The following is a 6,301-nucleotide window of genomic DNA, read 5'->3' on the forward strand; positions in this document are numbered from 1 at the left end:
GCTTTTGTGTCAGTAAGATTGAGAAGTGAAATCATTCATTGGGACCGTGTGTGTAGGGGTGGGTTTTTTACAAGGGAGGCCAGTCTTAGTATTTTTGGAGTTTGGTTCGCCGTTTGTGACTCTTGTTTTGTTTAATATGTGAACATCTGGTTGTTGTGAAGCAAGCATGTGCTTAGTTTTGCCTCATGCTACGTGTACTGCTTTTTGGTTTCGGTAATAAGTCTTGTCTGACCAGAGTTTTGGTCAGTTTTCGATATAGTGAAATGAAACATTGATATTTGATCCTGAATCTATATTATATAACATTGGGCTTTAAAAAGTACTTTTCCAAATTACTGAAATTGAATCAACATTGCCGGTTTATGGAGCTTTTGTTACTTGGTTTTGAGGAGTGTCCTCGTTGTTATAGGAAAAATGGTTTTATGGTTGTTAGCCGAGAATATTCCCGTTTTTTTTCTTTTTGCTACGAGTATAAATAAGATTCCCGTTAAACACCTCTCATACTCTTGATGCTTGATATACCTGTTAGTCGGAGAGTATTACCGCCTTTTTATGTTGGTTTCATTTGGGCATTTGCTTCCCCTGCGTGAGACTTCGTTTCCAAGAATATTTATTAATCCGTTGGCTTAACTAACCACGAAATAATCATGTATTCGTTGGTTTTGTATCAGTTTTTGGTTATCTATAAAATCGATCTTCAGGAGAAAAAAAGCTTCAAATAAGGAAGGTGGCTTCTTCATCTTCTTATATTCTTATATAATATTTATAGAAAAATTCTCTATGATAGCTTCTTTTAATTTTTTTTTAATCAAAAGAACTTCAAAGAAAAAAATGACCAAAAAATATTCCATTAAAAAATAAATATACATTTATATTTAAAGGGTTAACTAATCTAAACTTAGATCTTGATTGGTATAAATGAAGACAAAACAATAGTAGTATGATATAGAAATAGAATGATCAGTAGTTGTATGCTCTCATATATATATTTAATAAGGTGATCGGTAGAAAAGTAAATGATTCATATATAAAATTATGATAAAATCAATATTTATTTCTAAATAATTTAGATATATTTATATTTAATATATATATATTTATTATTCTATGTTTTATTATTAATAATGAATCATATCTAATTATATTATATTTTAAATGTGAAATATTATTATTTTGAAATTTTAAACATATTTTAATAGCAAATTTTATATAATTTTTTTCTAATTTTTTTTATCTTTACATGCAAATAGAGCTGCTCTATCAAAAACTTCATTTGAGAGCATTAAGTATAGAGCATTTGGGGTAGGGGTGGGCACTTTACCCGATACCCGAAGCCGCATCCGAATCCGACCCGAAAAACCCGAACCGAAATAGCAAAACATCCGAACTGGTATTAAGTTAGGAGAATAATGTTTATGCTAATGCTTTCTATATGTTTTTCTAAAAACTGTTAATTTGAAATTGGGAGCATAATGTTTATGTTAATGCTTTACCAGCCAATGTTTTAGGTTCCAGAATTAAGGGGTGATGATTAAATTGTTTAAAAATAAATAAATAAATATCAAAAAATTTAAAATAATAATTTTAAAATATATTTAAAAATAATTTTTGGAAATAAAATTTGAAAATGTTTTTTAAAAAGATTATAAAAATGTTTGAATTTGAAAAAATATATTCTGAAACTATACAACATATTTTATTATTATTATTTATTTATATGTATATATCTATAAAAGGGTAGAAAGTTCATTTACCTCTTTAATGAAAGAGTTTATAACACTCAAGGTCACTTTCTGAGTTTATATTACATTCTAAGACAGTTTCAACTACTAGGGTAGTTTTTCATAGTGGAATGACCAGGCTACCCTTGACATCAACTTCTTTTTTTTTTTTGGTTACAACTTCATTTCTCTATTCTCTCTTCCTCCGACAAAGAAGAGCTAACCCCTTATCCATCAAAATATCTTTAATCGGAGAGGAACCTCCGCCCAGTGTGCCTCCAATGTCTCAAGATTAATACTTTCCAACCTCATATTTACCACAATCTCAAGTGGTTTGTTCCGATGTGGTAATGAATCCCTTGAATTCAGATGAAACCCTAATTTATCAAAAATTGGGGAAAATCATTTTCGGTGGTGAAGACTCACCAGTGGCTGTCAGAGATACCATAACCTCACCGTAAATCTCCACTTTGCCGGAAAACGGAGCACTAAAATCGAGGATTTTATCTTCCGTTGTATTTAAGAGGAAGAGTGATATGAAGAGAGAGGTGAACTTTTTGTCCCTTTGAATGTTGTTCCCAAAATTTCTGTAATTTAAATGGAGCAGCATATTAACAAAGGTGAGATGTAAACCACCTTTGGAGGCAAATAAGATCGAAGGTTCTTGATTGACTAGTTTTTATATTTTTTTGGTATTTGAACATTTAATTTTTGCTTTACAGAGGTGAAATGTTTCTGTAAAAAGATCAAAAGATAACTCAAGAACAAAGGTTCCAAGAAACTAAATGAGGTCGTTTCTTAAGAATCCGATAGCAACGGGATATGTTGCTTGTGTTGAGATGTTAAGAAGTGGTTGGAGAATGATATCAAATTTTGATTCAATACGAGCACGAGATTTCATATTTAAAACATACCTCATGTTTCTTGCTCTAGATTTCAAGGTTTACTTGGTGTACACGTAGATATATGTGATCTTGTTAGGTGGAAGTCCAATGTTCCCTTCAGTTGTGATTCAGATTTTTAAAGCTGAACTTTCCCTGCAATGATCCAATCACCAAATGTTCATATGAAGGAACAAACAAAAAAATGACTGAAACAAGGAAGCTAACGTCAAAGAGGATATAAGTAAGTGAGTTCATTCGAACTTCTGCTCATTGAAAGTTAGAGTCTTTCCCAAAGTTTCAGCGGAGATTCAATAGGCTTAGGTGGTGGTAGTGAAGTCACAACACGATCTGACTACGGTGTTGCATTTTGTTACCGCCATTCCTATTTTTGTCCACCGTAAGATCCTCCAACTGAGAAACACAAGAACATTCCAAAACTTAAAACGGGATTCTTCAATATTGCAAAAATATTGATACTTTTTAACAAATCAATATAGATTTCACGAAAGGATTACCAATTTAACAAACTAATATATTCGGGGCCATGAGTAGGTGGAAGAGGACCATATTAATCAACTTCGTTGTTTCTTTGTTATCATAAGCAAAGCGACTCTTCGTATGGCGATTCCAAACACCACACATGTTGATAACCCATCCAAAGAAAGAGATAGCGAAGAGGGATTTCACAGAGATCCTCCTTCGCAACAGCTATCTGAGGGTTTCGACGGTGGTCTTGAGACTGAAGGTGGAGAATTTAGAGTAGTCAATCAAGGAGTAATAAGTGTAGGAGGAGACGGCTTAGGAAGAGAGTGGAAGAAGGAGACGGCGAAGATGGAGTTCAAGGAGATCGTCTTCCGCCGCTGCTTAAGGGATACGACGGTGGAGGGTTTTGAGTAGGTGATTCAGGAAAAATAATCGGTGTGGGAGGAGACGGTTGAAAAGTAATAGGAAAAGAAGAAGGAGGAAATGTGGGATAAGTGGTTGGCGGCGGAGGAGAGGAACATGGTGTGGTGGAACGAGGAAAAAATATGATTTTTATAATTGCTTAAAGAAAGAAGGATAGGATTGAAATTTCATGTTTTTTTTTTTTGGTAACAAAAGAAAGGTTTGACAAAGTGTCTCGGTAGTAACAAGTGTTCTATTATGAAATTAAAAAGATGAAAAGTGACCTTGGATGTAAATGTTTCTTAATGAAACCTCTCTTTTAATAGTTTTTTTTAAGCACACATAATATTAATTAATGGTTAGTTAGAAGCATTAAAAGCTTCATCAACTACCAGGGGTTCAGTTACAATCAAAGCAGTTTTTGCAAGCCTATCGACCATAAGGTTCCTCTCACGAGAGATCCATGCAAAAGACAAATTGAAAACCTACAACAAGAGATAAACTATACGAGACAACACCGTAGAGTTCAGTGGGAATAGCAGCAGAATTGATCGCCTTGATCACTTGCGCGGAGTCGGACTCCACTCGCAGTATATCAATGTCCAACTCTATGCAGGAAAGCAAGCTTCACAAAGGGCAAGGCCCTCAGCCAACTGTGGTGTAGACACATGAGACACTGTCTACTTGAAAGATAGATTTGTATACGTCGATAGAATCATCCAGCCTAAACCTGACCACCGAGGCGTTACCTGGGAAGGGGGCGGTGTGTTGACGCAGGTGTACTACGCTTTGTTCAGGTGTTTGGCCTTTCATCCATTTTGTGTGTAGAAATATTGTAAGTTCTTTTGATGATAATTTTTTTTTAAATGAGTTATTTGAAAGAATTGTCCATATAAATGATAATATATTTTGATTTACTCATGAATAGTACTTTTTGTTTGGATAGATATATAAAATAAATGAGTAATAAAAAACTAAAAGTGCATTCAGCCTAATGCAATAGGTCATAATCAATAAATAAGATGAAAATATTTATATTCCAATATATAACCTCCATGGGTAACATAAGGCTACACTTTCTTAATTTTATATGCATATTTAAAATCGTGGTTCTGATGGAAATTATAATATTAATTACCGACAATCTTTCAACAAAAATAAGTCAAATTAGTTCACCTTGAAAGGTCTTTGCACTTTATGAGATCTAGTTTGGAAGCAAAGGTGGTGGATCTTAGCCTAACGTCTGGCTAATATAAATAAAGATTTTCATGTTTGAAATTAATGGGAATTAATAATATACCTTTAAGCATATAGCTTGAAAACTGGAAGTTGGGTGGGGTGATTGGAGTCAAATTTAAATTGGGTTAAAAAAAATTAAGAACGTGGTCGGCTTCGAATTTCGTGTCCCGCAACAGTCTCATCTTGCGTGAGTGACTGAATATAAAACGTGAACTGAACTAATTTGAGAATTTTAAAACACACAAATAGCTCCAAACAAGGAAGGAGACTTCTTCTTCATCTAGTTCAAATGTTTCAGAGATGGAGCACAAAGAAGAGTCGGCTTCCAGTGGCGGGTCTACTCTTCATGCTCGCACTCGCCGTCACCTTTATGGTTCTCTACGACGAGCGTAGCATCCACCACGACAACACTAATCGCGAGCAAGATCTCCAAGAAACTTCCACCCTTACATCTTTCGTCCATCCCAATCTTCCTTCCCGGAATGATCTCGGTACTCAACTCCCTCCGACTCCTACTAAATTCTCTCTGCTGAGCACGGAAACTTTCAAATTCATTCTGTGTTTATAAAAACTGTGGCAGAGGTTTTGGATAGATTCAGCCGGTGCAACTCGACGAATGAGTACAGTGGCAAGAAAATGGAATGGGTTGACCACTCGTGTAGTGGTCAAGGATCTGACTTTGTTGCTGCAAAGGAGAACATTTGTGATGTCTTCTCTGGGAAATGGGTATTTGATAATTCTTCTTCATACCCACTACACAAGGAATCTGACTGCCCTTACATGTCTGAACAGCTGGCTTGTGAGAAGTATGGCAGGCCTTATTTGGAGTATCAACACTGGAGATGGCAACCTCATCCCCCCTGCAACTTGAAAAGGTGGAATGTGACCGAGATGTGGGAAATGCTGATGGGAAAGAGAATGATGTTTGTTGGTGACTCTTTAAACAGAGGCCAATGGTTTGTCTCTTACAGTCTGTTATCCCACGTGACAAGCAATCCATGTCTACTAACGCTCACCTCACCATCTTCAAGGCTGAGGTAATAATAAACACTTCATAACAAACTACAAATTACAACCTCTATACTATAAATTAATATTCGATAAATTAATAAACATGCTAAATTAATAAATTTTACTAGTTTTGAATTGGACCAGTGTAAAATATGACACAATTTGATAAGAAAATAAATTTATAAAACCACTTTGTATATATATATATATAGTCCCAATGTAAACAAAAATCAATAATCAATGTATATAAAATTTATATAAAAAAATATATTGTATAGCTTATATAAATTTATAAAACCACTTAGTATATATATAGTCCCAATCTTTAATTTTTCTAAACACTTCAAAACATTTTAATGCTATTTTGTCATTTTAGATAGACCTGGGCATTTTAACCTGGACCCGAAGATCCGAACCGGAACCGATCCAAAAATACCCGACCGACCAAAAATTTACAAGTACCTTTTAGGTCTAAATTTTTTTTACCCGAAAGAACCGGAACCGAAAAAGAACCGACCCGAATAGACCCGGATCCAAAAAGAACCGACCCGAATAGACCCG

The 6,301-nt window shown here is 34.7% G+C and overlaps 1 pseudogene; it reads left to right on the forward strand.

Annotated features, from left to right (window-relative positions):
- Positions 1–4,964: 4,964 nt before the first annotated feature.
- The window catches only part of LOC106316171, a 3,460-nt pseudogene continuing 2,123 nt past the window's right edge, over positions 4,965–6,301 (forward strand).

The sequence above is a fragment of the Brassica oleracea genome, chromosome C9 (assembly GCF_000695525.1).
Source record: "Brassica oleracea var. oleracea cultivar TO1000 chromosome C9, BOL, whole genome shotgun sequence".
Classification (NCBI taxonomy): Eukaryota; Viridiplantae; Streptophyta; class Magnoliopsida; order Brassicales; family Brassicaceae; genus Brassica; species Brassica oleracea.